The 26,603-nt window shown below is 39.4% G+C and overlaps 1 long non-coding RNA gene across 4 annotated transcripts in view; it reads left to right on the top strand.

Annotated features, from left to right (window-relative positions):
* LOC149918454 (uncharacterized) overlaps positions 1-24,081 on the top strand; it is a 36,786-nt gene extending 12,705 nt beyond the window's left edge. The window contains exons 1-5 of one of the 4 annotated variants that reach the window (XR_016465469.1): positions 10,775-10,977; positions 11,695-11,790; positions 16,522-16,591; positions 22,667-22,759; positions 23,940-24,081. This is a non-coding gene — a long non-coding RNA (uncharacterized LOC149918454). Of the gene's footprint in view, positions 1-10,774; positions 10,978-11,694; positions 11,791-13,947; positions 14,877-16,521; positions 16,592-17,875; positions 18,664-22,666; positions 22,760-23,939 lie in introns of those variants that run through there. The other 3 variants (XR_016465471.1, XR_016465470.1, XR_016465472.1) reach the window with 3 other exon arrangements.
* The last annotated feature ends 2,522 nt before the right edge of the window (positions 24,082-26,603 follow it).

Raw genomic sequence — 26,603 nt, forward strand, 5'->3', positions numbered from 1 at the left:
TTGTGATTAACATCTCTTGTCTGGAGACTTAATTTAATAACCTGCACTGCATCAAATTTATCCTGTGGTTATAAAGGATATTCTTAAAATTACAGAATCGTTCAGACAACACTCTTTATTGTGGTCATGTTTGCCTAGGGCTTGAAACTGTGTCTAATGCTCTAAAATTGAAATTACATTCATTATTTAACTGTTGCATAATGATAATTGTTGCAAAGAAAAGTAATTCTTTAATCACAGGTGAAATTGAATTGACCACATGGAGTCAGACTCTTCTATCTGATTTAGGATCTGCTTAAGAATATAAGAATGTATGCTGATTCGTACTAAAGCTCCATCTAACTTTTTGGCTGTGACAAAAAATAGCAGTGAATACCTGGGTAGAAGTAAGTGATACTTACCTAAGTAACCAGGTCTGTTCTATGCTAAAATTGTGATTATAAATTTGTCTGGGTCTTCCTGAATCCATTTACAATTTTAGATAACATCCTGGTATAGAATTGTCTATCCTATACTTTCTAAGCTTGTATGTGGGGACAACACGTGATCAGTAGGTGGGTTGACAACTGTCTGATTGGCAGAGCTCAGACAGTTGTGATCAGGAGGAGAGTCTAGTTGGAAGCTTCTAACTAGCAATGTTCCCCAGGGGTTGGTACTGGATACAGTCTTTTTCATTATCTGCATCAGTGACATGGATGAAAGGATAGAGTTTTTTTCTATCATCAGCAATGAAGATAGAAAACTGGGAGAAGTGCTGACGCACTGGAAAGCTGTGCTACCATTCAACAAGACCTGAACTGACTGTATAGCTGGGCAGAGAGGAACCTGGTGAGGTTTAACAAGGGCAAATACAGAATCCTACATCTGGGGAGGAATAAGTGCGTACAGCAGTATGGGTTAGGGGCTGACCTGCTGGAGAGGAGCTCTGCAGAAAAGGACCTGGATGTCTTGGTGGACAACAGGTTGGCCATGAGCCAGCAGTGTCCTTGTAGCCAAGAAATCAATGGTATCCTGCAGTGTAATAAAAAGAGTGTGGCCAACAGGTCAAGGGAGGTTATTTTTCCTTTCTATTCTGTCCTGGTGAGGCTATATCTGGAATACACTGTGTCCTGTTCTGGGCTCCTCAGTTGAAGAATGATAGGGAGCTTGTAGAGAGAGTCCAGTGGAGGACCACAAAGATGATGAGGGGCATGGAGCACCTCCTTTATGAGGAAAGGCTGAATGACCTGGGGCTGTTCAGTCTGGAGAAGATTGAGAGGGGAACTCACCAATGCTTTTAAATATCTAATGGGCAGCAGTCAACTGGGTGGGGCCTGGCTCTTTTCAGCAAAAAAAAAAAAAGGGGGGGGGATAATGGGCACAAAATGGAACATAAGAAATTCCATACAAACATGTGGAAGCTTCTTTATGGTAAGAGTGATAGACTACAGGAACAGGTTGCCCAGGGAGCTTGAGGAGTCTCTGTCTCTAGAGATATTTAAAACCAATTTGGACACTTTCCTGTGCTACTGTGTTTGTTGCTGATCACCAGGACAAGATTTTCAGAAAGCTGTAACCCCTGATTTTGTTACTGAAATAGAAATAGTAGAAATTTTGAGTTCAGATCCTATACAATCGTGAATATGAATTTAGGATTGGTCTACATTTATGTGGAAGGTCCTTCATCTACTCTATCATCACCCACTAAAGCTCGTAACATATTTCAGTTTTTTTTATTGTGCTGAACAACTTGCTTTATAAGGTAATACTTTGTTTTATACGTTTGTGACCTTTCACGGTGACCTGGAATGAAGGAAATTTCCAAGAAAATCATGCATGTTGCGTTTAGAGCTCTGTTTTGTATAATTCTGCCATGACTCTGCTACTAATGCTATGTTTTCTTAGGGCACTCTGCCAGAGGTATTTCCTCTTTGAACATTGTACTATCATACAATAAGTACACATGTAGTGTAAAACAGTGCCATTTATCACTAGTTTCATGCTTTGTTTTTCTATAGCAGACCAGCAAATGCTCTGAAACACTTTCTTTGTGGGAACTTAGGGATTACATTGCTTATAGCTATGAAGTTTCTGATTGTTTTATTATGGAAGGAAATCCTTCAATGGGAGTCTGTGACATTTCCCTCTAAAGTTAAATACTTTCTTTGAATAGCACTGCTGGGCAGATCCCTTCAGGATCACAATGTATTGAACTGGGTGCTGCTCAGTAGTGTACTTCTCATTGCTTTCCAATATGTCTTTGTGTGCCATCGTGAACTTTGCAAAGAAAGCAGTATGCAACGTGTTCATTTTTCCCCTCCAAGAACTCTTATGGTAGGTTAGTTTGTCCATCAGATGAAAATCAGTGCTGGTGCAAAGACAAGCAGCTATGGAATCAAATGGAGATTGGCAGCTGAGATTGCATACAGTGGAAATGTTGTCTGTGGCCGGGATGTCAGCCACAGGGTGTGGTTTCAAGTTAGCCTAAGTTTATCTAAACCAGCACTACTACAGTCTCCTCATTTACAACAATAGCACTCAGGTGATTTCTTGGTGTCACATCAATCAAAAAATAATCTGTCTGAAAAAAGAGAAGATATCACTTGTATTTTACTGTGGTCTAACTTACTGCCAGATGCAAACGTGCTACTGCAAGATGGTAGTAGAAGAGGACTGGGAACATGTGACTAGAGAACATGGCACATCTAGTAGTTCATAGTTTGTATATTCCTTTCTCAACACATTCTTGACATATACTGTATGATCTCTGGTGCTTTTCTATCTCCTGCAATTAATTTTTAAATCAGCAAAAGAATATTTCCTATTCTATAGGTAGGTCATAGCACTAAGTCCTGCTAAATATTACTTTTCTAATCAAGTCATTTCATTTGCACATAAACAACTGGCAAATACTGTAGTCTCCCACCTGGAAAACTTAGAATACATCATTAGCCTGGAAGGATTTTCCTCTGTATAAACGTGAGTAGTATGCAACATCCATTTTAATTACGAGGTGACTATCCTTGCCATTTTGATGGTTGTTCCCTGTGAGATGTATAGTTGTAAGTAAAGGGAGGATGATTACACTTGTGGATACAGCACTTCCTTATCTGAAGTGCTGATCTTTAAGGGAGAATGAAACAGGTCAAGTTTGGTAGTACCCAGAGCTGAAACATAGTGCCATCTGTTTATTCTGCTTTTGTCTTTGTTGAACTTACTGAATTTGTCATAAGTAACTCTGGAAAGTGTGGTTAGAAGGACATTTAGATGATTCATGTTATGGTCACACTGTTTAGCTGCTTATTTTTAGAACTGAAGAACTTAAAAATTGTGCTCTTCTGTACCTACAGCTTGGCCTTAATTTCCTTTACTTTTCTAAACCCATCTGATTTCAGTAAAGGATGGTGAATTTTCCACTTCATAAGGATGGTGTTGATAACATGCTTTACTTAAATGATTGCAAGATATGAGATGCCACATGGACCCTCAACATGGGGGTTTCCTGGATGGGTCACAGCAAGGCACAGCAGCAGGGCTCTTCCCCTCTTCCCATCTGGGAAGAGTGAATGAACGGTTGTGTGGTGCTTAGCTGCTGCCAGAATTAAACAACAGCACCTGGAAAATGTGTTCTTCAGCATGTTTTCCCACCAGTTCTAGCATTACTTCAGCTCCATAACATTTCTGACTGAAAGTAATTAGAGTCTCATGAACTGTGCCTGGCACCACCACTCTTGAGTCATGGGTGCGTAAGTTATACCACTTCCATGCATAGTGGGGATGCCACTGTGCTAGGCACTGTGCTAGAACTGCTGATGGTCTGATAAGAAGAAAATGAAGTTAGGAATGTTATCTTTCCTCTGAAGAGTCTGTACAGCTGCTTGACTTGATATCTAACATTGTTTTTCATTTGCCATATGTGGTTTTAGAGTGAGGAATGTGAGGGGTGGTTAGGAAATCAAACAGGCTGTATGGATTCCAAATCTATTCATCCCTGGTGGTGACTGCAGGAACAGAACTTCTAGTCCTGAGCTTTGAAAATTGAATAAACAAAAATCAGTTACAGTAAAATCTGGGCAAACTCCAATTTTGTTTACTTTTTTCTTTAGTATCTGTTTAACAGAGGCCTTGCAGCGTCATCAAGAAATTTCAAGTATGCTTCAAGAATGCTAATTTACGTAGGCTGTAACATACTGTAAAAACACAACGTTCTGAAATTAAAATACAATATCTCTGTGTAAATAATACGAACAATTGAACTCACTTTAAATCTTGCCCCTGATCTGTGCTGTGAACTTCATCTCTGTGAGCTTCACCTCTGGGCACTGAGCCATGGAAGCCCTTTGTACGATAATGAACACTCTCCATCCCAGCATTTCTGAATAGTATCAAGATTCCTCTTAACCATACTGTTAACATCAACATAATACAGGCCTTTTTTCCATGAGCCTCTACTTTCTTCCAAGATTCCCCCAATTTTTTTTTCCACCAACAGCAGCTTTTCCCAGTGCTTGTGAATTTTAGGTTCTCTGTCAAACTTAGCACACAAACTTTAGTTAGGAGCACTTTTCTTCCTGATGCCATGTATTAATGGTGCTAGCTAGTGTCAAAGTTTCACTATTAGAGTACACTGCATTAAGTAACCCAATACAGGGATTTTAATGTTAGTGTTCTGATATTAACATAAATATGTATGTTATGGGTGTGATTCTTCCAAGCTTGCCACAATAATTTTGGCTTTTGTTTTTAGTAATGCTGTTTGATTTTTAGCCCTGAAATATAGGTCTTTTTTACAACTTTCATAATGCCAGAATAAATATTCATGTGAACTTTATCTCAAATCTGAGGTCAGAAGAGTGGAGGATGATTAGATTTATTTACACAGTACTGAGGACTTTCAAGGCTGAGCAAAGTACAATTATGTCTTTGTATGTCACTTGTTGCTTTTCAAAAATTCTGATGTATATTTGGTCAGGTCTTATATTGGAAATACTAATCCTGGCAAATTGTTGAAGACTTCCCAGTGAAGTCTTTTAGAAGTTAAAGGGGTTAGAGTCTTTTAGAGGTTAAAGTTAATGGGGGAGAATGTGTACTTAACCATGTATATTGTGAACTCAGAAAATTCTGTCAAGTACTTACAATCTATAATTTTTCTAGCCTTGAGAAGTTAAGATTAAAATTAATCACTATAGAACTTGTTTTACTAAAGCTGACATGATCAATTTTGTATATGGTATTGCTTGTTTCAGTCTTCAGAACAATATACTCCATTTTTTTTCTCACCAAGTTGTTGGATAATGGCCCTTGCAAAAAGGACCTGGGATGCCAGTGGATGGCAGGCTGGACATGAGCCATTAATGTGTCCTCACAGCCCACTAGGCCAACCATATCCTGGGCTGCATCAAAAGGAACATGGGCAGCAGGACAAGGGAGGTGATCCTGCCCCTCTGCTCTGTGCTGGTGAGGCCTCACCTGGACTACTGCATCCAGATACAGAGTCCTCAGTACAGGAGAGACATGGACCTGTAGGAGCACAGCCACAAAAGTGATCCACAGAGTGGAACATCTCTTCTATGAGGACAGGCTGAGAGAGCTGGGGCTGTTCAGGCTGGAGAAAAGAAGGCTCTGAGGTGACCTGATAGTGGCCTTTCAGTATCTAAAGGGGGACTACAGGAAAGAAGCAGACATGGGCTGTTATGATAAGACAAAGGGAAATGGTCTCAAACTTAAAGACAGAAGATTAAGGAAGAAGCTTTTTTACAGTGAGGGTGATGAGGCACTTTCACAGGTTGCCCAGAGATGATGGATGCCACATCCCCAGTTCAGTCTGGATGGGGCTCTGAGAAACGTGGTCTAGATGTATATGCCCCTGTTTATTGCAGGGGAGTTGAATTAGATGACCTTTAAGGGTGCTTTCCAATTCAAATGATTCTATGATGAAGGTACTATAAGTAATTTACCACTTATTGGCAGTATATCTGAGTTTACTTTTCATTAGGGAAGTTTATTCAAACTTCATTAATATTACAGAATTATTGTGAAAGCCATAAACCACTACTCATGCTTGCTTAGCAGCTGAAACTTTCTTGCTCTATTCTACTGTTTACTGAATGAGGATAGCACAGCAGGTTGAAGCAGTGCTCTCTTTTATCTTCACTTCATTTTCACAGGATCACAGGGGTTGGAAGAGACCTCCAGAGATCATTGAGTCCAACCTCCCTGCCAAAGCAGGTTCCCTACACTTTGATCAATGAGAAGTCTAAAAGAGAATGGGATGGATGTCTGCATTGTATCACACAGTGGATTAATGTCTTCATCATGAAATGGAGTATGGTGTAAGGAGTGCTGAGAGCTTATTGTATCAGCTTTGGTAGCAGTGTGATTCCTCTGAAATGACACTGATTGGAAGTAAAACAAGCATGTTTCTTGGATATGAAGTTTTCTGGCTCTTGAACACAGAAATTCTCCAGCCCATCAGCATGATTTCCTTTTCTAGACAATGCCTATAGAATACATAGGCACTATTCCATTGTATACTTATAAGTCCTAGTAGAACTTTTGTACAAAATACTAGACACCTCAGTCTTAATGAAAGGCAGTTTCATTTGACTAAAGGCGAGGAAGTCAAAGATTGAATTTCATGCAGATCCTTGCCAACTCTAATAGAATAATGACTTAACAGACATTTCCCATCTCTTTCACAGTAAGGGAAACCTGAAAAAATGCAAACTCCTTATCTGTGTTCTATAAAACTGTTTTAAATTTCTTACCATCATGCCCCCCTAACAGACTTAAAGAGTCTCTAACTATTCACTCCTTGGAAAGTTTTAAGCCCTTCCATTGTGTAAAACTTTTGGAGACAGGATGACCAGGTGAAGTTGCATCTCTGGTTTATGGACAACTGTATCTCTCTGGCACCATTTGCCTACTGCCACACAGTGTGCCCTGCCAATAGCCTAGCATCTGGCACAAAATATTATTGTGTTGTCCTCAAAGGCCAAATGGTAGCCAGCTCCTCTTCCTGCAGTAATTTACAGAGCTGTAGGCAGGTGTACATCTGAAGAAATATCACATCATTCCTTGCTAGAAGAAAAGTGAAGCCTTTCTTCCCAGCAGGTTTTCAGCTTGAGCTTCAGTGGAGAAAGGTCTGATGTTGCCTGCAATCAGCTCAGGCAGAAGTTTCTGAAGAAAAGAGGAAAGAAAGAGCAGAGGGGAGGAACACAGGCCTGATGTAGTGATTGAACAATAGCTCTGCTGTATCTTGCCTTTATACAACCAAGAAAGGTGTGAAAATTCTAAACTTTGCCTACCAGTCAGTACAAAATTACATTTGTCAACATGTTTTCTCTTCACTGACGTCGTCCTAAATTTTCTGATGTCCTTCTTTACTCTTTCCTGTCACCTGAAAATGTTGCTATCTCAGTTTGGTTTTCCTCTTCACCATGTGCACAGTGATGGTAACTGTTATGACCAAGTGTGGTATTTGAGACTTGTGTTAGTTCTTTGTCATGACAGAAATTAACCATTTGTTATAATTTCACTTCTCTCTCACTGCTCTGAGTCTCTTAACAATTTCTCAACTTCTCACTGGGCATTCATAGCATTACACTGATAAGTTAAAAGCTGTAAAGCTTGTGTATCTACTGCATAACTCATTTCTCTGTTAGAAATGCACTGGAGTGAACAATAGAAAGAGATGGCTTTCAAAATAGCTGAAGTTGAGAGAAAATTTTTGAAATAGTATTCAATTTTGCTGCACAAGACAAGGCACAGATTTCAAAAAATATTTTGAGTCAAAACATTTTCTTACAGCTTTAAATCGGGGAGGAAGGAATTTAAATTACTGGGGAAAATAGTACTGAAATATATGGTCATGTTGACTCATCTCTGAGTATTACTTTTTGCCCACTGAATGTATGAGCAAAACCTAATTCTTTGAAATGTATTTCCCATAATATGGAAGTAGCTGACTTTTGGAAAGCTTACTTTCTCCTTCTGAGCTGGCCCTACCATAAAAATGAACTATATGGCTTTGTATTTTTTTTAATGCCTGAAGGTTTTAGTAGTCATTAAGGAAGACGATTTGAGAACTGTGACATGAGTAGCTATATGTAAGACTTGACCATTTGTCAGTTTAGGTTTATCTTTGTTCTACGTAAGTTTACCTTAAAAGCTCTCCTATAAGGTTAAGATATGAGTTTTGGTTGCTAAATTTAGAGATATTCTCTGATGGAACTATCAAACATTACACAGCATGAAGGAAAACTTCAGCTTTCTTTGTACTGTATTCTTAGTATACAAGGAAAATAAGATGAAAGGGAGACAAAAAGAAGAGATGAAAGGAGGGAGGGAGAAACCTTAAATGATTTGGAGAATTACTGCATATTTGTTCCACGAGGAATTCATCCTAAGTGCCATCTAGAGTGGCTAGAGGTGAACATCAGTGCTTACAGGAGCTTGGAGGAAGAAGCATGGAGGAACAGAATTTGCCACAGTCCTGGATTCCTTGGGCATTCCTTTTGCATCTCTGGTGTTCCTCTGGGTCTAGGCTTCATCATTCTCTGAACCCTACCTGTAATGACAGAGGTGGATGCAAACTGGGCATTGCTGTTTCGGAGAAGGATGTGTTGAAAGAAATCTTGCAGTATGCCAGAGCTTCCCTTGGCATGTTTTTTTCCGACTCCCTTGAACAAGTTAGAGGATGGCAGAGCTGGTGCTCCTAGGTCCCATAACCTCCCTGTCATCTCCTGGAAGGGAACATGGCAAGACAAGCAGTCCTGGGGATTTCTGGAGAGCATCAGAGACAGTGTGACAGAGCCTGGCTGGGTCAAACAGGGTGTTGTGCTAAGAGGTCTGCTGTCCCTGCCAAGGTGACACTGGTGAGCAAGGTAGAGATCCATGTCAGCCTTGGCTGTAGTGATGATTCTAAGAGAGGGGAGGGGGGACAATGGCAGAGCCCAGATATAGGCATCAGGAGAGCAGTTTGAGGACTGCCCAGGGTGCAGGCAGCTGGGATCATCCAGAGACAGCTCTGAAAGACAAAGGAAATGAGGCAAGCATTCAGGTCTTTATGGACCATGTCCTGTAGATGCGAGGAGGAGTCATCTCAATAGCCAGGAAAGCAAGCAGATGAGTCAGGACTCTGGATTGACTAAGCTGAGAATTACTGCCAAGGCATGCAGGAACGGGATTAGAAACCTAAAGCCTTTGAATTTTAAAAATTGTTTGTATATCCCACATTCTAAAGACAAAACACGTTAAATATCAATAATATGTTATCTGTCACTTTTGGACTACATATTGATATGTAGTCCAAAAGAAGCATTTATGTAAGGGCAGATTTCACATGTATTTTTCACTGTTCTCTGGCTGAAACTTTTAATTCTTAAGGTCATGCAGGACTTAGAGCTAATACTGTGCTAATCTTGTGATATTATCAAGGACAGGTGAAGCGACAGGTGCAATCTGAAGATCTAACACTAGAAGTAAAAAATATGTATTTTCAAATGAAATGTTACCTGTCTGTAAATACAGAGAAAAACTTGCAAACGTTAAAAAATACCTCTGGTAGAGTAGGAGACTAAAAGGAAAAGGAGTCCAAAATAATTATTCAGGTCTTGAAAGATAATCTTATTACCTGGATTTTTAAGGATGAACGTTTATGATGAATGGTTTGAGTTGTCTGGTGCAAAGCTGGATTATATCAATGGACAAGCTCTCATTACTTGCTGTGGCATCTGTAGTAAAAGGAAAATTACAAAGTAGAGGTATCCTTTTTAAAGGACCATTAAGAACTTTTGTTGAAACACTTTCCAGTTCCTTGTTGCTATTAAGCATCATATCATATTTGGGGCTATGACTAAAATATAATGAAGTTTCAAATATTTTTATGTTTTGCAACAAAAAGAAGTAATTCCTTTCATCATAGTTAAATAGAACTTAAAAGTCCTATGGAATGCACGTAAGCTTAGGTTTCTTTTAAATACAAGGAAACTGACTCATAACACCATACGCCAAGCCGAAGTCAGACAGGAATTCAACTGTATTACTGGGAATAGGAGATTGATCACTTAACTCCTAGTTCTGCACTGTAAACAAAGTTATCACTTGCTTCAAAAAAAGAATATATGAGAGAGTGATTTGACACACAGAATGCTGATGATGTTAGAAGAGCTGATGATCTAAAAGAAGCTGGCAGTGATTTGTTTAAATGGTCCTCTGAAGTGATGAAGTTGTGATGTGTCAGAGATTGAGAAAGCTAGACTTCATCATTCTCCCCTCTTAGTGCACTATTGCAGGAAGTAAACATTCCCCATCTTTTGGCCATTTATAACCGCATTTCTTGTAAAATTCAGTGACTAGCAGCACCGAGCTGATTCTGACTCAGCAGACATGATACATATTTTCTTTACCCCCTGCAGTTCCTTGCTGGCAAGCTTCAGTATATTTTGCATTGCAAGTTCTGTCCTTCACGTCTCCTAAATAAAACAGTGCCATGTCTGACACATGCACAAGGGCTGGAAATGGAGCCCCTGATTTTTTTTTTTTTATACTAATGATATGACGACCCTTGTTTTTCCAGCAAAACAAGGCTGGAATGTTTCTCCTGACTCACCTGTTATCTACAATGTGTACCCCATCTTAAGTACTTCCTCTGAATTCCCTTTTTAAACACCATCTGTTCTAAATGAAAACTGATTCGGGATGTTGTTTTTATAATCAGGTTCTCCAATAGTGGGTGTAGATCCTATCGTATGTTTTTCTTTCGCTTCTAAAAGGAAATTTTTTCAGGGTCCACCTGGAGAACAGCTGAATAGGAAACCATTTTCCAAATACGTTACTTCCGGCCCAGATTTCCACACAGAAGTCCTTCAGACCTGCAGGACCTGTGTTCAAAAGCACAGTCCTTGTTTGCCCTGTCTCCCAGCTTGTCTACTTCAAAAAACAAAGCTAAACTAAAGCCCACCGCCTGAATGATGTAATAAATATTGCAGGATGTAGGTAAGAGAGGAAGTTCTTCAGTCTGGGACCTACTTTTCACGGCACCAGTGAGCAGCACAGTAGCACCTTGAGTAAGATCAGCACTCCGTGACATTATTGCCCTACAAATGTTCCTGTGCCCAGGTACAGTGAGAGCTGTGTTTGAAATTCTGAGATCACGCAGAGTTGGCCTGGGCAAACTACAGTCAAATCACGTGTAAACTTTCAGCTCTTCCCTGCATTGTTTTTCTGCAGGTGTACAAAAAGACACAACCAAATTAATAGCAGTCACAGTGCAGGAAACAAAGTACAATTTTAAGCTAATTTTGTATTTGACTAGATTTGAAGGCCTGGGAGCCAGATGAGCTTTTGGTGTGACTCCATATAGCCACAGGGCTGGAACTGGGAGGGAATGTTTTTTACTTTACCACAAAAATTTGTGTTTTAGAAGAAATTTCCAATCCATCAAGCTGGTGAGGGAAGTTGTCCCAGAATAGCTAACCAACTTTGGGTGGTCCTCTGGGTGACTGACAAAGTCCTTGCTCTTGAGTCTTCATTGTCATGGGAACCTGTTACCCCCTGAGCTGGCTAATCTTGGAAAGAATAGAAATGGGAAGGATGTTTCAGTTTCTCCCTTTGCAGCTTTTCTGTGTTAGACATTAAATATTTGTGCAAGCACAGTTGTGAGGACTGTAACTTGGGATGCTGGAAGCTAAAATTCCACTCTTTTCTTCACAGAACTTTGTGAATACACTGAGAAGTGAAACATTTCAACACAAGAGCCCAGGGAACTCCCCTCAGCACTAGCCTGCATGCTGTGGTTAGGTGGCAGAGGTGAGTAAGATCAAGGAGTAATATGTAACTGAGCCTACATTATTGACTGATTCACTGTTATTCTCCGTCAGTTTGAACAGAAAAGTCCCATTCATCTCTATTGGACATTAATTGCGTGCTGTATAAAGATAGCTGGAGACTGATAGGACCAACTGAGACTAATAAAAGCTGGAGAAAAAGAGGTGTGCTGATAAGAACAACTAGCAGAAGGCCATCCTAGCAGCTTTGCACCATCTACAGCACCTACATTACTGTAAGACGTTCCCTAGAAAGCCTGTTACTTCCCACCACCTCCAATACTCTGTTTACACTGATTTATGTTGAAGGTTACATGGAATTAACAGTGGCATAAAGTTCCTTAAAATACAAATCTAAGATGGATTGGACCTAGCTCCTTATTTTAACAGAGATTTGCCACAGAACAGGAAGACATACGTTGTTCTATGCCTGATAGTGACCTAAGAGAGTTAGTCATAATGCTAGCCCAGCAGACTCACTCCAGGTAAACCTAGATAAAGGAAAACGACCTTAAAGCTCCTTATGAGCCATTTAAGTCTTGACACAGATAATATTCAAGTTTGACTATACGGTCACTTGTGTTGAAAGATGTTGGGCAGTCAGAGCATTCCAAGACATGCAAATGTATCTGAGATATCTGGATCCAGGATAAGTTGAAACACTTCATTACTTTCTACCTTTGTGTAATCCTGCTTACTCTTCAGTCCTTTATGCTTGACTGTACTTCGCACAAGGAAATGTGAGCACTAGTATAGGATAATGTTGAGAAACAGAATGTGATAATGTGGAGAGCAACTTAGTACTTTGAAAAGTAGTCATAATAAGACTATGTTTAATTTTATTTATGCCAAATGAAAACAAAGTGATTGTGAGTCATTGCCAACGTGAACAGAGAAAAGAGGCTTTTGAGGAGCAGAAGTCAGCCATTTTGGTTGCTAATCTCCTACTAACTTAATTAAGCTGCCTTGCATAAAGCCATAATATCAATAAATATGTTTATTTACCTGATCATAAGAGTAATATTTTATGTAGGTTTGGATAATTGCATGTTGTTAACAATACAAGAAAAGAAGAAATTGTTAAGCTGTGTTTTGAACTACCATTACTTCCAAATCTCTGAAAATTAGTCTTTGAATTTAGGAAACATATAATGAGTCATAACACATAATGAGTCAGCCTCCTGCTGGCTTTAGAAATCTGGCTGGTTTTCAAAATAACATTCTGCATTTTATATTTCAGCTCAGTTAATTACTAACTTTACATATTCAGCATTGCTGTCATTATCTGTTACTATAAACCTGTCAAGAAGCATCTTTTTAAAAAAATTATTCTTTATTTACCCAACACATTGTGCATGTTTGAAAATTCACTTAAAAAAAAAAAAAAAAGCACGTGTTTATTACAGGGGATGGATCCACCTGTTGTGGTTCCCTGGTGTTTAATGTTTCTGATTTTTCTCTTGTATTTATTATTCACATTTTGCTAAAACAAATTACTCTTTTCTTCCTTTTTTTTTTTTTTTTTTTTTTTTTTTTTTTTGTGGTGAATGGTAATCTATTGGTGAATTGGTGAGCGGTGAATGTTCTTTTCCTTCACAAGGCATCACAATCCAGACACACTTTCAGGTGTTGTAAACAATATTCATCTTACAGGCCTTACTGGAGCATTAAGTCTCTCACTTTGTAATCTTATTAATTAGCTAATTTTAGTAGGGTAGACTGAATGCCTATTCCCAGTGGAGCTGTTCTCTGACTCTAAGGCATGAGTCCAGGATGTCTGCGTTACGTGTCCCTTTTTGCCAAATTACCCAACTTCTTTGTGTGTCACTTTTTCCTTAAAATGGGAACAACATGTGGAGTACTGAAGCACATTTAACAACAGGAAAAGGCTTTGAGATCTACTCATAAAAGATTCCCTGCATCCCTTCAGAAAATTATAAAGGTGAGACTTTATAGGATCTTCTCTGTGAGTAGTTCAGTTCCAAAAATACTGAAGAACTCCAGTCTCCTGCGTAATGTGAATCAGCTTCAATGTGCTTTACAAACAGGGAAAAAATCCAACCCTGAAACTACTTAAATACATCATTAGTTCTCGTCAAGCTTATTATTATTAAAAGTTTTTTTTTTCCTCTGTCTACAGAGATACAGCTGGAGATATAGAGATAACTGCCAGAGAATGGGAAAAGCAGAAAATTAGCCCAGACAGCCCCAGTGATGTGGTTGGGCTGTTTCCCACACCTCAGAGTGCATCTTCACAATGGCACTGCAGCGTTCCTGCAGTTTTACGGAAAGCTGCTCACACGTGTCCACATTGGTTCCTTCTCTCCTGCTGCTTGCAGTGGGGCTTGGGGAAGTCGGAAAGAGCACTGGCTCCTTCTGCACCTGCCCTCAGTCCATCAGGTTACATTTAGCTTAAAATCCTAGCTGATTTGGGGGAGAATTGGCATCAATGTTGCTGTACAAAATGCTTTGATGTTCTGTTTAGCCTGTGTTAGCTCAGAAAGTCAGCTTGACTTGTATACCACACCACTGAAAACTGCTTCATTATTGAAAGCAACATTCTGATGTGTCAGTTCTAAACTGACATAAGTGTTTTACAGGACCATTAAGCTTTAACAGAAGTTTTGAAGTCTTGAAGAAATAGAAGAAGCAGGAGGATACCAGCAAGTGTATATAATACCAAAATTAATGAGCACTGCAAAGTATTGCTGAGTTTGATCCCTGACCTGGAGAATGAGATGCAGAGCAAAAAGCTTGAATGAACAGTGGGGATGGAAGATCCAAAATCCAGCAGATTTGTCAAAATATGTTAATCCTACCCTGCACAGCATACCCAAAGTATTGCTACATTTTTGTTTCTCTCTGGGCCAAATCCTGTCGCTATTTTCATAGTAAAGAAAAAAAAACTATTTCCCTGAATGGGAATTTTACAATTACTGCATTCTCATGGGGAAATAGGGAGAAGAATGCAGAAAGACAAATGGTGGTTATGCAAAAGAATGTAAATTTGGTGGTAATTCACTTTCCCATGTTCTTTTTTTTTTGGCCATTTGGTGTCTAGTGAATATGATTCATACACTTACAGCTTTGGAAAAAATGGAAATAGAATTATTAATTGTTAGAAAATCATTTTTATTGTTTCTGAATTGATCTGTTTCCAAAGCCAAAGCTGCTTATTTAATATAATCGTAGATTTTCAGTAAGAGGAAAAAATTGATTCCAGAATTTTACCTTTTTAATAACATTATGCATGATGAATAATTCAGTCCATTTGCAAGAACTTTAAATGAATTTTGACCTCCCAAAAGTAAATTTAAATTTGCTCCTGGCATGAATAAGAAAACAATTAAATTAATATCAAGAAAATCGCATTCTGTAATTTAGAGTGGGATCTGGACTTTATTATCCCACACAGCAGATGGATGAGCTTCCTTAACCACCAAACTCTTGGCTTTTTTGGCACACCTTCCTCATTTCCACTGACTTTATTCTGCTCAGAAATTTTAATTAAATACATTCCACTGTTCTTCTTTAGTGGATGCTTTACAAAAATCATCTTGTCCAAAGGGGAAAAAAAAAAAAAAAAAAAAAGCATAGTGCCATTTTAAAGCTTCTGGCAGGCTTATAATCATATGACTAGAACTATTGAAGTGAATCTCTGTTTTAAAACCTTGTGGGTACACCTATCCTGGATTTTGCCTTTGTCTGACTTGCATGGTATTCCTCATATCCCCATAGGAGGTCCTGTGCTGCTCAGTTTTTTCACTGAGAGGGCAGTGGGGCATTGGCACAGCTGCCCATAGAAGCTGTGGTGTCTCATCCCTGGAGACACTCAAGGCCAGGTTGGATGGGGCAGCCCTGCCCATGGCACGGGGTTGGGGCTGGCTGTGCTTTGTGCTCCCTTTGAACTCAAGCAAACCACTCTGTGATTCTATCCCATTCCTCCAAATAGTGGAAGCCCCAGCCTACGGAAGCAGTAAGACAAAACTGCCCAGTGCCATCCCCTTCCCATTCATGAATACTTCACTGCAGTCCATACTATAATTTTAAGGGAGCAAAAGTAAAGGCAGAGTGTTGAAAGAGAACTTTGTCTTCCCCTTCTTAGTGGAAAACTTAGAAACGAACGTTGCAAATATGCAAACAACCGCACCCAAATTTCAGCCTTAGGTGGCTTGTAACCCCTATCCTATTGTTTTAATTAAATGGAGAGAATATATTTGGGCTGTACTGATGCATTTGGTTGATTTTGAACTCCGCATTGAAATTCTTATTTCAAAGTAGCAAGAATGTATTTGCCCTTGGGTATGAAAGCTGTTGCATCCTGTTGTAGTGGGAGATAAAATAGAGAAAATAGATTGTCTTAAATACTTCTGAAACCCTTTGATTAATAACCTGATTTAGTTTTAAGGCTGACATGCCAAATTCTAACTTAAGATCTGTTGCAAGGGATAGCTGACCCCAGAGGAGATTAATGATGCCTGTGATCTGCTTGCTTCGTTCTTCAGAGTCTTTAAGTTGAGAAATTGAAATTTGGAGGAATTTTCCAGATGTGGGCAGAAGGAAAGCAGACTCCTGGTTTCCCTGCAGTGCTTTCACAGTGGCTTGCAAGGTTCTTAGAGACTTCTGTGTTTGATTTATTATTATTTCATCTTCTGTATTTCACTTATTACTCTTGCTTGTGTACTTACCAGACTCCTTTTTCTTGCTTCAACAGTGATGGATCGCTGCCTGTCTACTGAGTTAAACAACAGTTTTACTGCTTTAGAACTTGCAAGTGAAAAATAGTAAGTTTGACACATACAGAACCCTTGTATCAACAAATAAATAACAAGGTTGCTAGTTATTCAGAGAGCATCTAATGAATGCTTCAGTTTAGACAGAATAGGTGAACAATTTTTCTTCTGTACCATCTTTACTTTAGTAATTGCATGTAGGAGAATTTATCTGGGATAGTTTAGAATCTGACTGACTCTTTATTTCTTGATATTTCATAAATGCTGACACAGATATTCCTCAACTGCTCCAGAATCTCCGCTTAGCCTGATCACTAGCTCTATTGGCTAGGGGAAAGACAAGATTATTCCAAGTTTAATCCTGGGGAACACTATTTTAGTTGGTAGCCTCCTCCAACAACAACAAAAAACAAAGCAGTGTAACTAATGCTAGGGGAGTGGGGAGAAAAATCTTACTGCATTTCCAGCTGTTGTCTTATTATAAAACCAAAAAAAACAGCAATTGTGTTTGCTGAAAATAGCAGCTAGCTAAATAGTGTTAGCAGATGCTGTTGTTCTGTAGCTTCCGCCTTTGTGAGAGCTCAGGGGGGTGATTTCTCTCAAAAGGCACTTGATAAAGAAGTTTGATTTATGTTTGAAATTTTTATATATCCAAAAATTAGTTGTGTATTGAAAATCAATACTTAGTATAATTAAAATGGTTGGGCTCTTTTTTCAGTAAGATGAGCTGGCTCTTGTTTGAAAAGCAAATGTGATGGTTGGAAAATCTTGACAGATGGAGCTTGGCAGTGGTCAGCAGAAGGCTTTTAGCAACTTAGCTGCTTTATAGGTGTATTGAGGAGTTGGATAAACTCTTGCCAATATCTTATAAGCATTGTTTTTATGTAAGATGGACTGTTTATGTATTTTTCTGTGCTTCCTTTCCCTTCTTTTTCCCCTGCCTTACAGGAACTGTCAGAATTCATACATCAGTAAACTTTAATGCAGGCTTTACCCCCATGTGGGTTTCCCACAACAGACCTCCTAGATACCTTAAACCTGGTGGTTGCTTGCGCTGCCATAAACATCTGGCAGTGAAGTCTGCTGAAGGCGAGCCTTTGCTCTGTGATGACAAAATTAAGGGCTGCACAAATGGATAAAATTAAGGTTGCCTGGGTTACCTTCAGGCATTTCCTGTCTGCTCAGCTCTGCAAACTTGTTGCTTGTTCATTTTGGTACAGCATCTGTATGTACGTAAGCTTCAGGACTTTAACACTGCAAACAGAGCTGTGTGCTGAAGTGAAAGGTCTTGTCACAGTCCCAAGGATAATTCTCTGACCATTTTTCATGTGACAGCTTCCCAACTGCTCTGACCAGGGATGAGAAGTTGGTGTGGTGTGCTTGGGAGGCTCAGCATACCATGAAGCTTCAGACATGTTTTGGGGCCGTTGTTTCTCCCTGTCTTCGCTTACGAGCTGAAGGAAAAGATTCTAGCTCTTAAGTGCTTGTTAGAGACACCTTTACAAACAAGGTGATTTTTACTCTGAGGATCCAGCAATAGATGCAGGGACACAGCACAGAAGGCCTGATCCTCCCACACATCCTTCTAAATCCTGTGGGATTCAAGCAGGTTGGGCAGCAGGCCAGGATACCTTCTTAGTGAGTTGTCTAAGGTCGAGATGGAAATCATTGGCTAAATCAGAAGGAGAACTTGGGTACGCACAGCTCATGTCACACAGAAACTCTGCAAGATGCTGAGGCCCTCTTAGGGTCAAGCAGTTCACAAAGTGCAGTATCTCTCTGCACCATATATATGCATGTGTCATGCCAAATTTGATGTGTTGTTGAGGATGTTATGAACAGTGTATTGCATTAAAGAAAGGCTTAAATTTCTGCAGTCTCAAGGGAAACAGTGTTATGATCCACTCAAAAAGATTAAATAGCTTTCATTCAAGACTTTCCCAATCTAGAGATCATATTTGTTATTTGTGTATATTTTTACACATATTTACAGTGTTTGAAATTGAAGATGATATGCAGGAAGAGGGCTGACAGATTTTTTCTGATGTGCACATTTATAAAGGTGACTATAATTTTTCTTTCATAGGCCCTCCTGATACAGTCACCACTTAGGGACTGTGATTTTGCCTTGTCTATGTCAGTGTACAGTGCTTCTTGATAGATATGGCTTCCACTTATTTATCAATTTCTTCTCTTGGAAAAGTAGGGTTGATACTACAGTCAAGAAAAAATGAAGACAATATAGCATGTGGCCATCTTAGTAGGAGTTTTAGTATTGCATTCAGTGATTTGACTTTAGTTGGTTATTTTAAAGTTAGTTAGGTTTTATATGCTATACATCAAAAAAATCCTTTCCCAAAACCTAAATCATAATAATAATTAAAAAAAAAAAAAACTTTTTGTGTAAATGCTGGATATAAATTAGACCATGACTTTATATTCCTGTGACCAATCATAGACTGGAGGAAATAATTCACTGGAATTAGGTTACTCTCTTATGCCAGTTTGTCTTCTTTTTACTGAAAAAAAAAATCATCTGCAGATAAGCTGGTGGTGAAAAGAGAATACCATCAGTACAGGGAAATTGCCTGAGCTGCGCTAATCCGCTTTGGCTAAGGGGGACTGTCCAGCAGGCTGTTTGTTATGTGGATGTTTACAGTCTCAACAAGTGCTTTCTATGAAAAGTTACTACTGCAAATCCAATGGATGTGGCTTCCACCTTAAAATGATGGTCTGCAAGTTCTTTGAAGTGCTTTTCCACATCAGATTTCAAAATGAGGCTGAAGGTCTTCTGCTCTGCACAGGCTTTCTCTGCTGGTTAATCACTGCTAATCACACCGAAACATAGCTCGTGTCACGAGCATTCATTTCACTTTGTGAAATCCTGGACATGTGAGCACAGACTTTGATGGTGTGCAGTGTCCCTGCACTAATTGCAAGGGAATTCCAGGAGTAAATTTAATTTGTTCCTTAGCTATGATCATACACAGCTGTCATAGTTCTGCACCTGTATAATCTGCTGTCAAGAGCCAAATTCTACAAGTTTCGGCTTTTTGCAGCTCTGGATTTGGGGGCTTCATTGCTAGCCATTAGATTTATTTAACCCTTAGTAGCTATTAAATTTACTCAACCTTGTCAGTGTGGAAATGTGCAACGTTTTCAGAAACACAAATTGTTGTGAGCACTGGGGAGGACAGACTGAGAAGCAGCTCACCCAGGTGAAAAGTATCTAAACTGTATCATTTCATTTGTTGTCATGTCATCAAAGTGCACGAGAGTGTTAAGCGATACGATTGAATCACACTGATGTGACATGCAGAGTGCATTGTGTTTTGAGTCTGTTTGGCTGGCTGGCAGTGGGAGTCCTGGAGCAGCGATGGCTTGTTGGCACGGGGCTGCACTTACCAGCATACTGACTGCTGACGTGTCCCTTCTGCACAGAGATTTTGGGCAGGAAAATACGAAATATATCATTCAAAAGGGCTGAACTTAAGAATGACTTGACTTGTTTCCTTCTCTGAATAAGGCACAAATCTTTTGTCCCAAGGCTGTGGATAACCAGAGTGGGACAGACAGTGACTCCTAGGAATCTGCATCAATGTGAAAAAGAAAAGGCAGGGCAGGAGATTTACCATGCCCCAGATATACCATTCCTGCACCCAGAAGGTTGACACAGCCTCATTCTCTGATAGGTTAAGCCAGTTCTCTGGCCTGTAAACTTGTCTGTGTCATGAGTTGTCCTGTGTTTACTTTTCTTGATGTTTCTGCAAGGTGCAGTTCAAACAGTGATAAAGTAAAATAAAATAGAGAACTGGACTCACGAGCCTTAGAAGTACAGCTCAGCCAGTGATTATAGCTGCCACTCAAAACAAAGCTGCCCAGTATGACAGGATCTGAAGAAACATGAAAAGGAGAGAATGATGGGTTACGATGAGTTGAGAGAAGGGAATCTAGGCAAGGAGGTATAAAGGTATTAATATTTCCTCACATACAGCTTGCATGTAAAATTACAAGTGAAATGGAAGTTACAGATCTGTAATTCCACTGGGATTTTAGTGGATCAGACTCCTGTGGTTTATGACATTACCTGAATCTTTTGATAGAACTGCAGCCCTATAATTCACAGCTGGTTGTAATTCATTCATAACATAAATCTGTCAAGAGCTTTCAGTGATACCATAAACTATAACAGCACTGTTCAAAATTTGAAATAAAGATCTTGACATTGTTTATAATTGGACAAGGAACTGACATCCACTTATTTTCATAATTTATGAGGAAAATGAAAAGCTGTACTTAGATATTAGGTGCACATGTCCAATATATTCCTTTGATTGTGACTGTCGTTTATTAAGAGATCATCCTAATGATCAGGATACTAATTGAGAGACTTCCTTTTTTTTTCTTTTTTTTTTTTGCTGGCATAAATTTGTGCATCTTATATCATAGACTGTTGCATCTCAGCTGTACATCATGGTGTTTTGAAGCATAACATATATATGTACTCCAGCATACTATATAACAATCATTAAAGATATCTGTCATGCTAGCTGTCATCTAGCAATAAGTAAAAGCAGTAAACAACTGCTCTGGGAATAGGCCAGTGGGTATTTTGTTTTCCCTGAGCTAAATCAATAACAGCTTGTTTGCTGTATGTCTTGTCATCTTCCTCGGAGTCAGTGGTGTGCTTTATTGACCTTAATAACTACTGTAATAAATCCAGTAGAAATGAAAAAAGCTCTGTTCTGTAATGAAAATCTGTAGCTTATCTGTCATGCTGTTCTATGTAAAGAGCTATGTCCATTCTGCCCTATTCCCCAGGACTCTGACATTAGATATGCTGCAAGATTATTAACCACCACAGAGCTTTATGTGAAATTCATCTTAACAGTTTTTCTGTGCAATGGTATTTCCTCTAATCTCAGCTTTGATCTTTAATTGATTGAATTTTGTTTGCATCTGTCCAGTATTTTTTATGACTTCTTTAACTGAGTAGACTTGTGATTATGGGAAAATGTATAAATGAAAAAAAAAAAAAACAAGGTTTGTACTGCATGCAGTCAGTTTTCTGTGTAAGTAAAACTAATTGATCACAAAAAGTTGTGATCCAAGACCAGTTTCTCCATTCTTGTTGTGTAAGTTTCAGCCAAGGAATCAGCTCTAAAGTGTACATTTTCCCTCACTGGCTAATAAAAGTACCTAAAGCCATTGATTTCGAGAGATCTTTTAAAGCTTAGTTTACCTTCAGAAATATTTGGGCTCTGAATCATTGGTGATAAGTATGGTAATACCAGTATTACGAGGCAAACACTTGAGGGCTCTTTCAGAATTTATTTCTTTATTGTCAGCATTTTCCCCATTTCACCCTGGTTTAGTAGAAACAGAGACCATCTGCTGAATTTATATAAGCTCTGTACTTAAACACATAGTAAAAATCCAGTGGTGTTTGACTGTCGCTACTTGGGTCACCTATTCATGGCTTTAGACCTTGCTCTCTTTACCTTCAGTGTAGACTGTGATGTTCCTGACAAAGCATATCTCTCTCAGGAAATACCAAATTCTTCCTAAGCTGCATGTGTGCTCGTGAGCTACTGTCAGGAATACTGTCAGGTACTGACTCTTTGTGGCAGGATTCCAAGTTTAAAAAATGGATTATATTTGTGATTTGGATTCCACCTTTTTCAGTGAAAATGCCTTAAAAAAATGCTTTATTTGGAAAGATCTTAATAACTAAACAAATGCTAGATTCTGAGTTAAGCAAGAGTTTGCAGATATGAATTTCTCCATTGCATAATGTCAAGCTAAAGTCAGGGTAATTAGACATAATGTGCCCTTTTTGGTTCCTGTTTTATCATGGTGAGCATAAAGACTGACTGCAAAAGGTCCTGTGAGATTGCTGTGAGTTCTCATGACAGAACACTGTCAGCATTTCAAATTTTGTTACAGAGCAACGTATAGATAAGTCTAATGCTCAAGTCAAAGCAATTTGACAATAAACTTTTACAAAATGAAGACAACAGTCCCTTTGTTGGCCTGTTTCTCAAGATGAGAATGCTTTAGTCTGCATGCTGTTTCCTGCTGCCAATATTTGTTGGAATATCAATTATGCCTTTGTGAATTTTTTAGGAGTAGTGTAAGACTGGAAGAAGGAAACCTCATGAATGGATCTGATGTAGTTTGGACAAAAGATGCTGGGGGAGGACTACAGAGGAAGAAGTGGTCAGTGTGAGCGTCCTGATCATGCCATCCATTGTATAGTCTGGGTAACTTAAGGTCACTCTGAAAACATCTCCCATTCCTCCAAAACCAAAAAGAAATCCATTCTGAGTAAGAGTTTTAAAGCAGTGGAGAAGCTTTTTAGCTACAAGACCCCCTCAATTTGTACAGGCCATTAAGCCTTGTATTGAAGATATGCTCTTACAGACTAATCCATTCCGTCGGCTTGCCAAGATAGCATTTCACTTTGCACTGAAACTGTACTGTTACACTGCACAGGTAAAAAAGCAGCTTGGAGAGCTGGAATGGGTGCAGAAGGATACCAGAGTACATCCAGCATCCCACAGCACAGCTCAAAACCTTTCCCTGCAAGGGTTCTCCAAGCTGCAGCACAGAAAACGGGTGAAGAGAGGGACAGGGAAGTGAAATGAAAAAGTTTTCCATATCTATCTAACAGAGTGCACCAATGAGCAGTTGCAGTGTGAGACTCAAGCAGCAGTTCCTGGGTTCGTTGGTTTTATCGCTAACGGTAATTAGACCTTGCAGGCAAGGCCACTGGCACCCAATTCAGTTCAGTGAAGAGTGAGCACAAGCTCATCTTCATGCACCCAAGGGAACATGCCAAATAAGACATGTAATGTGGTGTGTGTGTCCATGAGCCACTGCTCTGATTGCTCACTGAGGCATGTGCACAGGGCCCCCTAACTTAGCCAGGTGACTCCAAACATCCAGCAGTAGTTTGGAAACCAGCAGCGACAAAAAGGTAGAAATGAACATGGGAGGAAAGAGAAGAAAACCCTATGAGGGCCCACACAGTTTCCTAGCTTGTGAGCATCTTGAAGGAACATTTTACTGCATGTATTACTAAACTGCTCTACAGAACCCTACTCTTTTCAAACTGAGATAACATTTACAATACATTTACAATACAAAACATTTTTGTTTTCAAACTTCGACTTGTGTCCTTTTAGAATCACTTAGACTGTTGAAGAATGATTAACTGTTGCTTTACGGACCTGTGTAAAATTAAAAAAAATATATTTTCTGCATGGAAAAATATATTTGAAGCTGGTTTGCTCTCTTACTGAGGTCAGGCCAAGTATTGGGAAAACATAAAAGGAATTCTTACTGAGGAATTCTGACAAGGAAAGTCCTTCATTGCCTTGTCATTTCTATTCACCAGGTATTCAGTACAGCATGAAGGCAGAAGATGACTCACAAATGCTGGCTCATTTCAACAGTATCACACAGTGGAAATGTTAGGAAGGTTCTGGCTGCTAGAAGTTCACCAAGTAAACACCAAGCACAGTGATAGAAGGTGACTTTCAGTCGTAAGTTTGAATTATTTATCTCTGTTCCCTAAGGGCAGGTGCTTTCAGAACAGTAATCATGCTACATGAGTACTGGGAAAAGCCGGGTTTCTAATCAAGCTAAAAAGCACAAGCATGAACACAGCATGAAGCAGGAGATGTACAGCCATTTATGTATCACTTCCTAGGAATTAAAAAATGAAAGCTTGTTCTGCTTTTACAGACCACTGGCTTGGGTTCTTTGCTATCCGTGCTTCATGGAGTCATAGAATCGTAGAATCCTTTGAATTAGAAGGGATCTTTAAAGGTCATCTAGTCCAACTCCCCTGCAGTGAACAGAGACATCTACAGTTTTATCAGGTGCTCGGAGCCTGGTCTAGCCTTGCCTTGAGTGTCTCCAGGGACAGGCCTTCCACCACATCTCTGGGCAACCTGTTCCAGTGCCTCACTACCTTTGTTGTTAAAGTCAGCTTGATCTGGAAGCTTCCTTATGTAAGGAAAACTTCCCTGGTTCCAAGACTATTGGCTCAGAATGGGTCCCAAACCACAAGCACTTCAGTCATTGAATGAGTCAGTATCCTCTGAGGATGTTATTAATAGCAGGAAAGACAAAACACACAGCTTTAATTTAGCACACATTTCAGGACACAACAACACCCAGCTTAGTCTTTTGATGTTGTTTTTCTTTTTATGTTTACTTTTTCCTGAGAAGGGGTTCACCTACTTTTCTGAAAACAAGAGGAAACCTTCTCCAATCACATGTAGCAAACATCTAGACAAAAGCAGATTCATTAAACTAATCTTCAAAGCGGAACTGCTTATCTGTTTTCAACTCATAAAGTTTTTTAGCCATGCATTTTTATTTTTAGTCCAGACAAAAAAATCCTTCAGGTTTGCTATCATTCAGAAAGGAAACTGAAGTTTGTTGCTGCGTTACCAACTTCAACTTCATAACTTAGCCTAGATCAGGCTTCAGAAACTGCCTCACTTGGCCAAGGCAGAGCCATTCTGCCAAGTTACTGTTCACAAGCTGAATGGCTGCAGTACTTTACCTATACACTGAGCAATGGCTTGGTTGACTTCCTGAAGGTTTTGCTCTGGTAACTGGAAGAAGCAACACTGTTATCCTGTTCAAGATGTCAGTGGGTTATTCTGCCAGGTCTTCCTTTAGATGATTTCCCTCCATCTCACCTGATTCAACTAGGATTGTCATGTGAGCATGCTGGCCATTGCTTCCTTTCTAAAGAGGTTTGCATTTGGTTTTGAAGTCTTTAAACTTGAAATTTTCAAGGTGGTGACACTGGAACAGGTTGCCCAAGGAGGTTGTGGATGCCCCATCCCTGGAGGCATTCAAGGCCAGGCTGGATGTGGCTCTGGGCAGCCTGGTCTGGTGGTTGGCGACCTGCACATAGCAGGGGATTGAAACCAGATGATCTTCGAGGTCCTTTCCAACCCAGGCCATTCTGTGACTCCATGTTTCTATGAAACACAGTTTGTGCTGAATGTAGAAGAAATAAGCTGTGTTGTAGAGCACCTAGGAGACTTTGGGAAGCTTTTGAGTAAAAGGCTCTTCTAAAGACTTAGGAATTTTCTAGCAGAAAAATTTACTGCTATAATAACTGAAGCAGAAAACCCACATACACCAATGTGCTGCGTTCAAACTTCTGCCCACAAACACAACAAAATTTTCCATTTGTGGTTAGAAATAGACAAAACGAGGCCATTAGTCAGTATATTCCACTGTAACTGGAATTCCACCTATTTGTAGCAACTGGGCAGAATAGCCAGGAGAGCCTGGTAGTCCACTTGACTGGATGTGCCATCACTGGTACCACTGTTTTGAAAAAGAATTTGCAGAATTCCAAATGCAATTTATTTCCCTGTTTCCCTTTGGATGCCCATTGGAATTAAGAGGCTCAATACCATAGAATCTTTTAAAAATACAGACCCTGCTACCTTGTTTGTTACTCTGATGTTAGCAATTGTATCTGTAGAATTGTTTTCTACTTTATTTTTTCCATTTCCAGTTTGCTGCTGCATCCTGTGCAAATCCTGTAATTCATAGAGTAAGAAAAGAATGAGCCTTGCTGAAGTTTTATGGATGCTGGGGGAATGGTTCACAGTTGAGCAATCCAGATAAGGTTCAAGGGAAATAGAAGATACACTGTTGTATATGCTTTAACGAGCCTGAAACTAAACATCATGACAATGTCTTTTCAGTCTATTAATTGTCATATGTTGCAAGTAAACACAAACATCAAATACTGTTCGGACAGACTGCATGCCAAGAATATAGGTAGCACTGTGCTTGCTTCCCAGCTTCTCTAATGTCTCAGGCTAAAGTGCGTAGTATCTCTGTACACAAAACAAAGGTTTTCCTATTTCTAAGTAGGGACATAAACTACCTCAACAGCCTTTGATTCTATTCTGGGGCAGCAAGCTGATGTAAGCCAGGAATTTATCTTTTGTTTGTACTAAAGGAATTGCAGGTTTATTTGATTGAATGCATCCAGTAAATAAGCAAACCTATAAAGTTA

The sequence above is a fragment of the Phasianus colchicus genome, chromosome 3 (genome assembly GCF_987193195.1).
Source record: "Phasianus colchicus chromosome 3, bPhaCol1.hap1.1, whole genome shotgun sequence".
NCBI lineage: Eukaryota > Metazoa > Chordata > Aves > Galliformes > Phasianidae > Phasianus > Phasianus colchicus.